At 38.3% G+C, this 15,147-nt stretch overlaps 1 long non-coding RNA gene across 1 annotated transcript; it reads left to right on the top strand.

Moving 5' to 3' along the window:
• The first annotated feature begins 4,168 nt into the window (after positions 1–4,168).
• LOC308391218 lies at positions 4,169–9,305 on the top strand. Its single transcript, XR_013970573.1, has 4 exons — positions 4,169–4,530; positions 5,230–5,295; positions 5,646–7,490; positions 7,789–9,305. It is a non-coding gene; the product is annotated as an uncharacterized lncRNA (long non-coding RNA).
• The last annotated feature ends 5,842 nt before the right edge of the window (positions 9,306–15,147 follow it).

The raw sequence follows: 15,147 nt of genomic DNA, 5'->3' as shown, positions 1-15,147 counted from the left end.
CTCTCAGTGCGGTGCCAATGCCATTAGGAAGGGAAATCAAGAAGCACTTTGGGCAACAGCGCAACTTCAGAGAAACACTCTACATCGGCTCGTTCGTTCAAACTAATTGGGCTGAATGGTTTTAACCATGTCCAAATTAGCCTTGAGACAGAACATTAAGAGACCCCAGATGAACTCCCAGACCAGCTGCAATCTGGGGATGTGAAGACTTTTCTTTTTCTTTTTTGGAAATCTTGTCAGTAAGAAATCCAAAACAGCCAAAACTTGACATGTTCACTGACTGCTGCACTTTGGAGGCTACAATTGGCACTAGTAGTGGATTAACCAAGAAGTAATGAGAGAAAAATAACCTTTGACTTAAACTATAGAGAACTGAAACTCCTGATGATTTTGAAATGGTTCTGTATTATTCTCTGATGTGCCTCGCCTTGTTTGTAGCCACAGGCAGAGTTGTTGTTTGTGGATGCTGTTTGGCAGAGGTGTTGAGGCTGTGAGAGCCCTGCTGATGGGCCAGAGGGTTTTTGCCTGACCTGTGTATATTCAGAATGACACGCAGGCGGATGCAGCGAGGTGTGTCACTGGTAGTGCATGGCAAAAACATTGTGATTTCACTTCTGTATGTATGACTCTGCATGCAAAATCAATTATAAAATTTACTTCTGGACCATAACACCTGTCAGGCTGTTCTTTCTTGTACTTCTTGTGTTTATTTATTTAGGTTTATTTATTTACTTGGTGGAATGGGTGAACAGAAACTAAGAATCAAATGCAACCAAACACTGCAGTTCCTCTAGTGGCCAATGGTGTCACTCTTCATTAGCTGTCATGAAATGTCCCTTAGAGTAGAAATAAACACGTTTACTGGCTGGTACAAAAAATAATTTAGCTAATATAGCTAATTTACCATTTTTTACACTTGTAGCGGGGGAAAACCTTTATTAGTAACCAGTTTAATATGCGTGAAGTTATGGCTAACAGCTAGGTTTCACCTCTGCTAATTCCAACTCCCAACTGGGCCTTGACCATGCTAGTGGTGCTGGTTTCTTCTGAAACAGTTTTTGAATAGGTTAAAATTAATTTATAAGTTACAAAGCCATAATTAGCATGCATTTATGTCTGTTCAATGCACCCATACAGTGTTTGTATGCTACTTGTTAACCAAGCTTGCGCATGTTAGATAATAACTTAGCACGTCACCCCGTCATCTATATACAGTCACTTATGCCACAGAGAAATCAACATGGTTCCCCAAAAAAGGGGTGTCACATTGGCTTTGTACATGATAGAAACTCAAAGCTATATCTTAAATTGTTAAGAACACCAATTTGTTTTAGCGCTATAATGAAAAAGAAGTGCTAGCATGTTTAGTTGTCGTGTCAGAGTTGGTTGTTTCACCCTGATTAGGTTGAATTATCCTTGTGTAAACAAAGTCAGTACTGAAATGATGAAGGAAGTTATGTTCCAAAGAGTGAGCAACAAATACTCCCTAAACCCTGTGAGGCTAGTAATGCGCATATCCTATTATTCTGCTAACTATCAGCAATTATCTCCCTGTCAAAGCTCCAGGTGACAAATTCTCTCCATATCTCGCCTGGCACTATCATCAACCGGACATGAGCTTCATGTGATGGAAACTAAATCACTGGCTCTGCTCACAGCCCTGACAGACAAATGGGATGCCTTGGAAAACCGAGGCCCATCACTCTGGGTTGGGAAAGGAAAAAAAAGTCTCTCCCTCCCAGTTGACCTTTTTTTTTATTCGCTGAGAGGGGAGATTAAATACCACAGATTCTGTATGTATGGTCTGTTTCCAAAATATGAGAATTATTAATGGCTTTTGCAGAGGGCCCGTTTAATCTTCTGCCAAGTTGCAGTCATCGTTTTTACTTTGGGCTGGTTTTTTCTTACAGATGGTCCCAGAAAAACAGGAACTGTGCTTTATCCTTACAGCAAAGGCAAAGGAAGTGTGTGGGCTGAGTCTGGGCGGCAATAATATGACAGAATAATCATCCCTCTCGAGGCGACATAGCGTTATGATGCAAACATTATTTTAAAAATTTACCACTCTGCATGAATAGATGTGAACATTCTATATAACTGGCAAGGACGCCAAACACACTTAGCAACAAATTCGCTTCAGGGGACGCTTAATTGTTTCACACCTCCACCAAGGTTTTTCTTTTTGCCGCATGATCATTTTCACCAGCTGAGGATTAATATCCCATGTTGTTATCAGCACTGTGCTAGTTTGGACCAGAGATGTGAGAAAGCGCACCTCCCCTGAAGTGAGCATACCTACAGCCACATGCCACTTTTCACAAAGAGGCCACAAATCAAGTCCCAAAGCCAGAATGACGACTCAATCACAGGGGCTTGACACAACTAGTAAATTATTCTCTTGTCTTTTTGACCTCTTGGCCCATTGAACCTTGGCTGAACAACGTGCTTGCTTGATTTAAAGAGATCCAAAAAAAAGTGCATTTGCAACTGCATAACAGTATTTGCATCTCACTGAAATGAACCCTGCTGGCTTTGTTAGCAACTTTACATTTTGCTCCTTTTGCATTCTACTTAAGCAGCAAATAACTAAGGCCACTAAGTGATATGCAGCCTGCTAAGCCTAAATGAAAAGAAAGCCAACTCTAATGATGTAACTCTTAATTGCCTCAACTACAAAACAAGTCAATGATTTCATTACAGATAATGACTATACAAGATGGCCAGAAGGGTTACCTGAGGTATAAGGTGAACAAACGAACACCATGTTTGTTTATTTTTTTAAGTATTTGAAATATTGAGATATAGCAACTGTAGTGGTTTGAGGACAAGGCAGATACCTATTTGTGGTTTGTGCATTTTTAGAACAAATGAGACAAACTATTCAGAGGACTCAAAGAAGTTTCTTGACTACAGAACTGTGAAAAAATTATTTCTCAAACTTGAAAACAAAAGGATTAATGTATTTTTTTAACCCACTAACACCTAGTGTATCATATTTGATGCAGGAGTTTTTGAGAGCTTTAAGAAACCTGATGTACACAACCACACACACTCCAAAAAAAGGCTTCACATGGTTAATAGCAAGGTCATAAATAATAAAGGTTTGCTACCAAGATGTTGCTACAGTCATGATACATAGTTGACAAAAATAAAGACAAAATCAGTGCAGAACAAGGACTATTTTTCCAATACACTATTAACACACTACCTTCTCAAAGTCTGGTCCTATATTGTCCAAATGCAACTTGAACCTGTGTATTATATAATGTTAGTTCGACTTGAAGTCCAAGTCTGAATTTCAAAGTTCCCAGTCAGAATTTTCAACTAGAACACCCCACAAGGTAGGATTTTTAACTTGGAAAGTCTGAGAAGCCAACCAGGTCTTAACAATCCAAGACAGCGACTGTGAACACAGTGAAAACAGCAGAAAAACTGTTAAACCTTTCGATCTGTACTGCCACTGCTGTATATTTTTGACTTGCTAAATAAGCCACATGGAGCCCATTGACCAGGCTCTATCCAATAACGTGCTGCAGCAGTGACTTTAAGAGTTAAAAAAAAAAAAACAAGCACTGCGCTGTTTTGCTAGTGACGCATGAATGGCTCTACCTTGCTAAGAAGAAAAACAAATCTTGTTTTTCCTTGCTTTTCCAAATTTACCACAGGAGCATTCTCAAGTAGTAAAGTTGTCTGTGAAGTCACTCCCAGTTCCAACATCCAAACCAAGCTTGTAGCTAAAAGGAGAGACAATACGCACCTTATATTCATTAAAAAGCCTCACTTTTAAAATTATTATATTTTAGAGCTTTCTGTGGAAAGAAAAGTTGGTTTTATATAAGTTAAAACAATGCAGCAGTAGTTCTGATCATGTTATCTGTAAAGTGACTGGTGTTCCCCTTTAAGGCCCCAGACACACAGAGCCTATAAAGACACTAAGAAAAAAATGTGTATTCCCCGAACAGTTCATGTGTTATTGCTGCCAGTTGCTACGTGAATCTGGTCACAGAAGTATATGGCACTGCACCCTTTTTGCAACCAATTTTACCCAACAACAGCCAGCAACCAACCATTTGGAGAATACACATTTTTCCCAAGTGAGATTCACAGGGAGTCCTAACCAGTTTCGAGGCCTGTGTGACTGAAGCCTAGAAAAGGTCAATTAGGTCACTGTACTGCACTCAAAAAAATGAATGAGGTGGATTGTTCAGTGTATATTAATTATTTATTTTCATTTTACTTAAAATATATGTTTTTGTTAAGTTAACATATGTTTTTCTAATCAAGTCTACGTAATTGTGTCTATTATTCAACGTACATAATACTAATGTGTTACTTGATCGCATAACATTTAAGTTAAGTCAATGAGGATCGATATACCTTGTATATCCACAAGGTGGCAGTAATGCAAAAACAGTTGTAATGAAACCGCGCAGAACAAGAAGGTTTCACGGCTTGTGCCTGCTCATGCGCAAGACTTCAAATTTAACTGAAAAAGGCTGTTTTGGCGCCAAGCTGCTGTTTCTTTGAGAGGTAAGACCACTTTTTTCTTTGACTATATTGTGTAGTATCTATATATCCAGCATGGTTATATTTTGCGTTTGTCTTACAAGACATGTTATATCGTTTGCGTGTGCTTGTTTTACATTAGTTTTACTGGGTCCTGGACATGCTTATTTTGTGGACTGTGTAAGAAACATTTTTATTGTTTTTTGTTTTATTAAGGGATTAGCTACAGGGGTTCATGGGGTTATTCTTTCAAGGGGTTATTTTTCCATTTGCTTTCTTGGGATTCCTTTTCTGTAATCCGAGAGTCGGAAATATCGAATAGGATAGCAAGGATAGCATAAAGTGACATTTAAAATCCAAAAAGTCAAGGGCGAAAGCCACTGTGACACCATTGTTCTGCTCTATCAGTAATCTGTATTATGTAAAAATGGTCTGTAAATACAGCATGTTTCCTAGCGGAGTTATACATATCAATGTAGTTATAAATTACAGTTTGTGAAAGTACACACTTAATTTTTTTAATAAAATTATTCAAGACATATGAGTGGACAGACAATGGAGGTCGACAGACCTGGTGATAATTGCTTCTATAGAAAGTTAGCACATGGCAGTGTCAATCTCTTGCTTTTCTTCTGAGTAGTATTTTATTTAGTTGTAATTCAAACAATAATTTGCTTCTTGAAATTAAGTAATGAATTTCTTGTTTTACTTTATAAATCTCAGATCCTGCCTTTACCTGCTCCCTCCTATACTGATGTGGTGTATGTGGTACTGCTGAGCTTGTATGTGGTATGTGAACTGTTATACTTTTAAAAACAAAACTGTTTTATAAGTTAAGTTTTCTTTTGTGACCCATCCCATGCCCCTGTTATTTCGTCTCCACATCTGAACCATGGTAAAGGTTGCAGTTCAAGGGCCTGAGGCATGAAATTCTTTTCAGATCAGCTGTGATCAATATTTTTTGGAACTTGATAAATAACAATAAAAACTGTAATGGCTCCATTAGCATTTTGTGTAAATGTTTGTGTTAAAATTATAGCTTTAATGAGGTCTTTCTACATTAGTTTTAGTTTGTATATGTGTACATATAGTATGTATATTTACAGTACAGTATGTTGTGTTTGTTGACATATTTTCAGGTGGAAGCAGAATATGTGAGGATTACTACTGCTGCACATGTTCCAAGGCTTTTTACACAACTTGACCAATACACTGACCAGCTCATAAAAGTCTTCAAGAAAAAAGGAGGCGTTGCAGGGAAGAAAATTAGACAAACTTTGGCCCCAGCCACACAGGTGCGTTATTCTGTTGGTAGCAAAATATTATGGCTAATAAGATCATTTTCAAATTTAAACAGCTAGTGTATGGTAGCTGCACAGTGCACTTACATTTATATTAAGCAAGACAAAGTTTGGTACTCAAAACGTTGGAAAATTTAAATTACCTAAACATATGTAAAATCTGATCCCTTGATTTAGGTTAAACCAGAAGTGAATGTTTTTATGTTATGTTTTGAATGCAAAAAAGATGATGTATTAGTTTGTCTTTACCTCCATTATGGACATATATAATGTGGTGGAAACCCTGCCCAACAGGTTAACTATTCATGTCCATGTGATGATTAGTTGGTCTTGTGTACATGTCTATCTGTGCAGTGGCTATGTCATTCATTTTGCGTATAATGTGAGTTTCTGTCATCCTTAGGACTGCTCGATTATGGCAAAAATGATAATCACGATTATTTTCACTGAAATTGAGATCACGATTATTTGACGATATTTATTTAACCCTTTAAGACCTACTATAGAACCAAGTCCACCAGAGCTTATATTATTTTTATTTATTTTTTTTACATGCTGTAGTGCCATTTGTGGGAGCATTTCAAGTTGCTATACATCAATACAACTGTTATAGCCCATATTTTAATAATATGTATGCATTAAGTCCATAGTAATTACATAAATTGCAAAAAAGTGCAATAAACTACAAAAAAAAATTGAAAATCGCTTTTGTTTTGTTTACATATATTTCTACTTGGAGAAGTTTAAGAGGTTTATCCCTCAAAACTTTAAATACAATAATGTTGCAAAAAATAGTTTCCCACCACAGGAAATTTATTTTGAATGTCTTCATAGTTTTATTTTGGAGATACAGCAATTTTTATATACTGCAGGAAAAACAAAAAACAATCCTATGATGCAAATTTGCAAAGAAAACAGCATGTGCATCATTTCACTGTGGGAAGTGTTACGAACAGCTGATAGGAACGGCAAAGCGTGTTTCTGGAATATTATGTTTTTGTTCCTGCAAGCGCTTTTTATGCAATTTTTGCAAAGCTATATGTGGAACGAAACCGTGACCGAGGACAAGCTGATGGCATCAGATGTAAGTACAACTCCTCCGGTTTCATATGCAAAACAAATTATTGCGCTAGCTTACACGGTTCAGGTTCTACAGGGATTTAAAAATAGTTACGCAAAACGGAGCGTGCTGCTCTGACCGGCTTTAAAGGGTTAACAATGACTTTAAAAAATAATATAAAATAGTGTGCAACACCACTGAAGTTTTTTTTTTTTTAACTCTTTTCAACCAACGGCAGTCACTCTCCAAATAACTTCTGCTTAGCTTTCCGAGCTTCCCTCGGGTCCTCTTAATCAGCGGTCTCCAACCTTTTTTGCGCCACGGACGGTTTATGCCCGACAATATTTTCACGGACCGGCCTTTAAGGTGTCGCGGATAAATGAGGGAGGGGCTAATAATTGGCTCAGTCATTTTTAATGATCGTTGAAAGCCCAGATCGTAATCGTGATTAAAATTCGATTAATTGAGCAGCCCTAGTCATCCTAAAGTATTTCTGTTTTCTCTTCCTGTATCTCTGCCACTCTCTACAGAAGGAAACCATTGAAAAGGGGAGGGAGTGTGTCCTCAGGGCACTACCTTTTTACCTGAATGAAGACTCAAGCATCCTCTTCAAAGAATAATTGGTTGGTAATTTTAGTTTAGTTTTTTATCTGTATTAAACCAAATTTTGAATAACTAATGTTGTTGCATGTTGTAATGTTGTTGTTGTTGTAATTTTCATGGAACCTGTTTAAATGTTTTGGGAAATCTTCTTGTATACCCAAACTATTTATATTTATCGTTGAATCTGTAGTCTGAAATAGTGGCGCACTGGGGTGCATGTTCCTAATATTGTGTTTACGTCATTAAAGGGTAGCTTTGGCCCTTTTTCTTTCTTTTTTTTAAAACTGGATGCCATTTTTCTATGTTTTTGTGTCTAAGCTACAGCTGTTCAGAGGGAGCTGGAACAAATTACCCTTGCTATCTTTACCATCGAAAGAGCTGATGCCAGCACTCCTCCAGCCGATGTGGGTATAACCATCTAGTGTGTCCTGCATGACCTGGAAGACCTGGCCTCTGCATGTGCACTCTTAATGGGTGGGATATATGCACTGAATCTCAGTTAACCTCAAGACTGAAAGCTAAGAGACAATCAAAAGTATTGAGATTTAAAGGATTTAATTGAGAGATGATACTGCACCAGAAATGTTGAAGGGTGGTGTGTATATTAGCGTTCAAGGCATATTGTTATGAGGTAGAAATATGTTCATATTCAGTTTGTGTTACATTGTGTGCATTGTAAAGGTAATTGCAATACATACTAAAAATAAGGGTAAGTTAGGAGGTTGATCTGATATCCCCGTGTTGGTGTTGTTCCCAGATCATCATACTAAATGTTGTTCCAGGATCAACATTGCAAGTGACCAATCAGAATGTTGTGACGTCATACTTTTGCGACTTCGGGAAAAACCGGCGTAAAACAAAAAACTGTACTTAAGCTGCGTGAAACCGCCTCTGTCCGCTGATCAGCTGACCCTAACCCTAACCCTTTAATAAACAGTAAGCAGAATTGATATTGTCCTTGCAACATTGGAATTTCATAAATGCACGAATGGCTTGGAATAGAATAACGTCACAACAATGTGATTGGTCACTTGCAATGTTGAACCTGGAACAACATTTTCATGATGGTCTGGGAACAACACCAACACGAGGATATCAGATCATCCAAGTTGGGAATGCAGGATGAATGTATATTTTGTGGACTTTTAAAGACGAACAATTGTTTCCATGTTAAAATGTTTACATCTGAAGTTTTTTGCCCAAACACTGGTAAAATAAATGTTGACAGTGGCGAGTGTTAAATGGTTACTGCTGTGCTGTTGCAAAAAAACTGAACGCTGACAAGCTGTTTTATTGTTAGACCATAATGTTGGCATGTTTTGTTAAAGTTTTATTTGGGATGGTGATGTAATTTTCTTTGATTGCTAATATCAGTGGACTATTTATTATTATTATTATTATTATTATTATTGTTGTTGTTACATAATTTTTTTTTTAAAATTGTGGCTGTTGAGGTGGACACTTCACTTTGCATTGTTAAAGGAAAGCACTTCATTGGCATTGTGTTACTGGACTGACCCTAAGCAATCATTGCAAATAGCAACTTTGCTATCCATTTTAGACACTAAAAGAAAAAAAACACTCACAGACCTTACTAGCATCACATGTGCATGACTCAAGTGTCATCTTATCAATGTGTTATGTGATCTTCAGTGCGTTTTTTTTTTTTCCTTCTATTTCTGGCAGATACAGACATTTAATTTAAAGTCTTGATGTTGCATCTGTCTACATACTGTTAATTACTAACCCTAATGAGCTGTTGTGTTTTATTTTGGACTGGGTTTACACAAATGCTCACTGAATGTGTTGGCAATAAAATAAATTTTAAAAAATAAGTTGGATGTACTTAATTCATTTGTGTGGAACCTGTTGACAAAATAGATTTATGTAAAACTAATTAATAAAGCACAAGGTGGCTGAAAATATAATATTTGAATTAATCTAACTTAAATTTAACATTTTACTGCCACAAATAAGAAATGTGTTGAAGTAACTAATCTAAACTATCTAACCTGAAAATATATCATCTATGTTCATACAACATAACTTGATTTAGTTAGTCTTAAATATGTCTTGTTAATCTTAAGTAGTTTTTTTTAAATTAGATGAACTAAAGATTTTTGCTTTAAACTAACATAATTCAATTTCGTGGAACCTGTTGACAAAATAATTTTAATTAAAGTCAACGTTTCATTTTTTTGAGTGTGGATAAAAATGTCCCTCACAATCTCTCCAGTGTGTGATATTCATGAAGATAACAGTCAGTTTTCTGAGCGATGTCTTCACCGAGATGTGCGTGCATGCAGGCAGAAGTGACTCAGCGCTTATGGGATGATCAACATGTGGTGTTGTTTTTGTGTCTTTAACTGCACAAATACCAAAGGTAATAGGTTACATTTTTTTTATCATCCGAGAGTAATACTCTCCTGGTTACCTAAGAGGGCAGAATTAGCTGTAAGGTATAATAATCTGGTAAGAGCTCTGGATTTTATAAAGCAGTTTTGTTGTTGTTTGGGGATTTTTTTGTTTAGTATTTTACTGAAACTGTACCAAAAAAACATCTGTTATAAATGAAGACAGCACTTTGTGTTTAAGGCTTTTTAATGAAGAGATTTGTTTTCCCGATCAGTCTATAACAGCTGATAGAGCCTGATGGAAAATGCATCACATTATTAATCCGAATAATGAAAAAAACTTTTAAGGTGAAATTTTGTCTTCTCAAAAGAAAAAAAAAAGTTTAATCCATCAAAATGAACAGGGGAGGATGTTAAGGTTTCGTGAGGTATTTATGTTAGTGGACATGGTTTGGGAAATTGACCAGAAACTGACCAATAATGCAAAGTTAGTTACTTTATCTAGCAAGAATTTGGAAACCAAGAAAAGATTAAGACGCGAACAGAAATAACAGCCTTCATAAAACTCTCAGGGGTTTGTCTGGTCCATAGTTAGTGCAAAATTCAGCTATCAGAAGGGTTTCTTGTATTCAGTTACTGTTCCATTAAGTTGAGAGAAGTAGAAACAGTTTAAAGTCCATCCAGGGCTTCTTCTCTTTGGGGGTCAGTCACAGAACAAGAGGTGCTAAAGTGCATCTCCTAGTTGGCAAGTTGCTCGTTGAGCAGCTTCGCCCACCATTGCAAACCCGACCGGGAAAGGTGACTCCAAAATGTTCTCTATCGCTACAGCTTGAACCCACATCAACGCAGACCTGTCGTGAAACGTGATGCTACTAATTCCTTTGCCTTGTTCAGGTTTCCTTTGAAAAGAGATTGAGTTATTGATACAGCAAATCCATCCACCAGCTCCCCTGCGAGGAATCAAAGCCATCAGAAACTGTCTGTTACATAATGGTCTTTTTGCCCTTGGCATTCAATCGGCCCTTGCAAAGAATCCATACTGAGGGACATTCACATCCCAGTGGGATCCAAAACTTAATTAGTAGCTTCTACCTTGCTTTAAAGGCTGCTCCTCCTATCTTTACCAATATATCACCTGGCAGTGTCCACTTTCAGACAACTTCAGTAGCCTTTTCTCTCTGACCTTGGCATTTCTTCTCAGCCGCTGATTATTGATAATTTTCTGGCTGTGGTGCCTCTGCTCATTTGTCATGATTATTGCTGAATTTTTAAGCTGTCATCCATGAGCATGGATCAATGGTTGTCGACTTCCCCTTTGTCATATTGGCAGCGCAAACAGCCCTTCCTCTCTAAATGAGGCTCCTCTTGCTTCTCTATCTATTAGCTGTCTGTCTTACTAGGCACTTGATCCTTTGTTAGGTCAGTCTATACATCATTCCTCCAATCAAGGCATGACATTTTTATATCATGCATGAGAGAGAACCAAGTGGATGAATGAGCGTCATACTGTTTATGCTCTTTTTATATGCTGTTATATATATTTTCACTAATAGTTCAAACATTTAGGCACCGCATCCCTCGCAAGGTCAGTGCAGGGCTCCTTATAGATAACAAGCTTCTCTAAATTACCACAAGAGAGCCAGAATTCACTTTGAATTGCATTTTTAATAAGATGCAGTAGACAAGCCAATTGCTCAAGTGTCAAATATTCCATGTAATAAGGCCAGATCTGTCCAACTGATTAATGAATTGTCACAGCAAAAGGAACCAGTCGTAACTGGTAGCAGCCAGCAGCGGCTGACAATCCGTTTCCTTCGTCTTCTTGGTTTGTACCTGCAGCCAGGCCAGTGGCATGCCGGCTTCGCCCAGCTCTGCCACGTCTCTACCTATTCCACCATATTCCTTCTTCCTCCCTTGACTAGCTGAACAGGTCTGACAGGCGGATTCCTTTTCTTTTCAATGTATTAAAGGCACTTTCCTGCTCTGACAGCCTGCTCTGTTCTGCCACCTTCTAGCTGGGGCTTCACACTACTCTGGGCAGCCACTGTGTCTTGACAGACCACTGTCACTTCCCATCATCCTCTCTGTAGATCCTGCTCTCCCCCTTCTATGCACGCAGACCCACTTTCCAACCAGTGCAATTATTTTTTTTGACAAGCCATCCATCAGCTTTAACTTTAAAGCACTTTCCACTGATACCCATTGTTACAGTTCTGTGCCTTTTTATGCAGGCGGCAGGAGAGAATATGATACCAGACATTCAGACTACCCAGCCATGTAAATCTACTTTGTTCTCTTTTTTTATTTCCAATTTTATGTTCAATTTTTTGCCAAATTATGCATATTTGTTGTGCATAATATGCCCTTGTCAAATCCAATTAACATGTCCTCGCTTGCGCAGTGAGAAAATGTTCAAATTTGCAGGTTACTTGAGGAGTGGGGAACTAGTCAGACTTAACTGTGCAGCTTAACTCTTCGTATGAGTCATGACAGAGAGTGCAGCGAAAGTGAGATCTACTTTGTTCTAGTGTGCGAGCCATAGACAGATCTAATAACACTTAAATAGCCATAGAAATCGAGGGGAAAGATTATGGAGCGTCGTCACCTCTGTCACAAACCTTTTGTTTTTAGTACCTTCAGATTTACAGTGGACAGTCTTTTGGCTTGGAGCAAAGTTACCACCAATAACTGACATCGGTATCAACACCAACCTGATCCATCTTGCGCTGGACTTATAATTAGAATGACAGCTTAGAAAATCTGGTCTGATGCAGGATCTGTCTTATGCCGCGAGGAGCCCTAATTACTATCTCAGTGTGAGAGTTAATGATGAGAGGTGGGAGCAGCATCTGGGAGACTCGAGGGGACGATCTCTCCCTCAGCCTGTGACATTTGGTATGTCCTAACAACTGGGCCACCTATGGCCCTCAGTGGTCCATCCTGCTGACACACACTGTGAAGGAGTGATGTTTGGTGCCAAATGAGGTTGTAGCCTCTTGTTTATGTTGTGATTTTCAACTTTGATGAAAGTAGTGTGCTCATAGAAAGCATGAAATAACTGTAACTGTTTACAGCTTGTTATTTAGGGATCATAGGTGAAAGTTCTTGCAACTAAGCTAAACCACCATGTAATTTTAGGTGGGGTAAGAATCATCAATAGAAGACTTTTATGAATTTAATCAATGTTAAATTTATAGTAAACTTAGTGTTACAAATGTGGAAGAGAGGACCAAATTCTCAAATTGCAGGAGCTAAAGATAGTCTCTGTGTGTGTGAGCATAATTACAATTTTGTTATTTTGTGTCAGACATATATAGATACTGTTACAATGGCTCATATTAAATATGAGCAACGTTTGAATAATGAGGCCTGGATTTGTGCAAGTAATCCAAAATGTGAGCCAAATATGAATGACGCAAAGCTGCTCTAGTAGGTTATTTATTAAAGTATCAGAAATGAGCACAATAGGTCTCCTCTAATCAATTTACAATCAGTTTATTCCAGATGTGAGGAACGACAGTCACAAACAACCTGGTGCTCAAAACGCCAGAACCTGTGTGCTCTAGCAAACAAAAAACACTCCCATGAACCTGTGCATCAACAACAAAGTGTGAACATATGGCTCAGAATGACCCAGATGGTCCGATCACTCCTGAAGACTGTTAACTTATCTCCTCTGTCATGAGACTTCTGAGATGTTCAACAATTAAGCAGGTGTTGATTAGAGATGATGAGAAAATCCTCATTCAGTCTCAAGTCTATGATTTGCTGTTTATTGGCTATCATAAGCATTAAGCACTGTGTGTAATCACACTCTACAGATGCAGGCACGTTCGGTCTGCGCGTCTGCATAATCAGCCAAGGAGTTAATAACACGCAGGTTGTCACAGCTGTTGAAGACGGAGCGACAACGCTGCCCTAAGTGACAATATGTCAGTGATTGTGTAGCAGATGAATCCGTGGATATTAATAAATCAAAGTGACCCCTACCTGAAGCCAAACAGATGCAACACCTGGACATGTAAATCCTCAAGTAATGGATGCCATAAATTTAAATCGGAAGACCTCGGATTTAATAACCCCGCAGACAGCTGCAAGTGGGAGCAACCATTTGGTTTAATGTAAAAGACAGTTTTGGAATACCAAGTATCATCTGCTCCTATCAATCAAATTTAAAAGTGTCCGGTACTGGGCAAATTCTGCAGCTTCATTCATTGATTATACAGCGCAAATCAAAGAAGAAATTGCAGCGTGGTGTAGTCAGGTGCATAAGGTGAATAGTGTGTCAGTAAAAGTAGCTGGTGGGCAGCAGGGGGTTAACCTCCTGGCTGCTGTCAGTGTATTAATCACCACTGATGTCTGTTGTAAAAGGATTGCTGCAGGAAATAAAGACACCATGGTGTCAGCTGCAGTGCCCTGATGTGACTCCATCAGACAAGAGGATGCTTATTGACAGGGTGAGAAGGGGGAACGGACAGAGAGAGGAGAGACAGACAGAGGGAGCAATCAGTCCTCGAGTCAGTCACCTTGGCACTGACGCAATGTCATGAAAGTCCACACCATTATTCCTCCAACTGCACAGGAACATTATTTAAACTCAAACATATACCAGAGGCTGAATGTCAGCAGAAGGACGCCCATTACCACACATGCACACGTGCTCTTTGTACAAGTATGCACACATGAGACAGTTATTGATTAAGAGAAAATGAATTGACAACGTGAATCCTTTTATTCCGACCAGTCATTTATCAAGTGAGGAGTAAAACAGTGGGGGGAATCCATCTTCTCAAGACCAAAAACAATACAAAACCTGGCCCATGAATTTGCCTGATATACAGAAATTTCGACAGAAATCATTTTAACGTGGAATAAGTCTGTCAAACTATGCTTTCACTCTTTGTTATAGTTGATAGCAAACTGAATTTACTGGCTTGGATTGCAAGCTGAACCAATAAATAGCAAGTTACATAAGAGCAGTAAGCTTCCTAGCTAACTAGATCCTATGCAGGTTAGCAGCTACTGACAACATGTCCCTGCATTTGGTATTACTGACATCAAAGCTGATTCTTACACTATAAACAAAAAAGCCAGAAAGGGGGGTGGTAGGGGGGTTACAATAGGTATTTGTTATGTTCTTCTTAGATTTAATAGGATAAATATAAAATATGAACAACTGGTGCCCATCAAACTAAAATCCACACAGGTTTTCTAGCAGAATATTGTGACAAGATGATCAGTGTTATTCACTTCACCTGTCAGTGGTTTTAATGATATGGCTGATTGGTGCACACGTGCCTCCTCTGAACTGTCAGCAGATCAA

This window comes from Rhamphochromis sp. 'chilingali' (assembly GCF_963969265.1).
Source record: "Rhamphochromis sp. 'chilingali' genome assembly, chromosome: 22".
Classification (NCBI taxonomy): domain Eukaryota; kingdom Metazoa; phylum Chordata; class Actinopteri; order Cichliformes; family Cichlidae; genus Rhamphochromis; species Rhamphochromis sp. 'chilingali'.
This window is presented reverse-complemented; position numbering and strand designations above follow the sequence as displayed.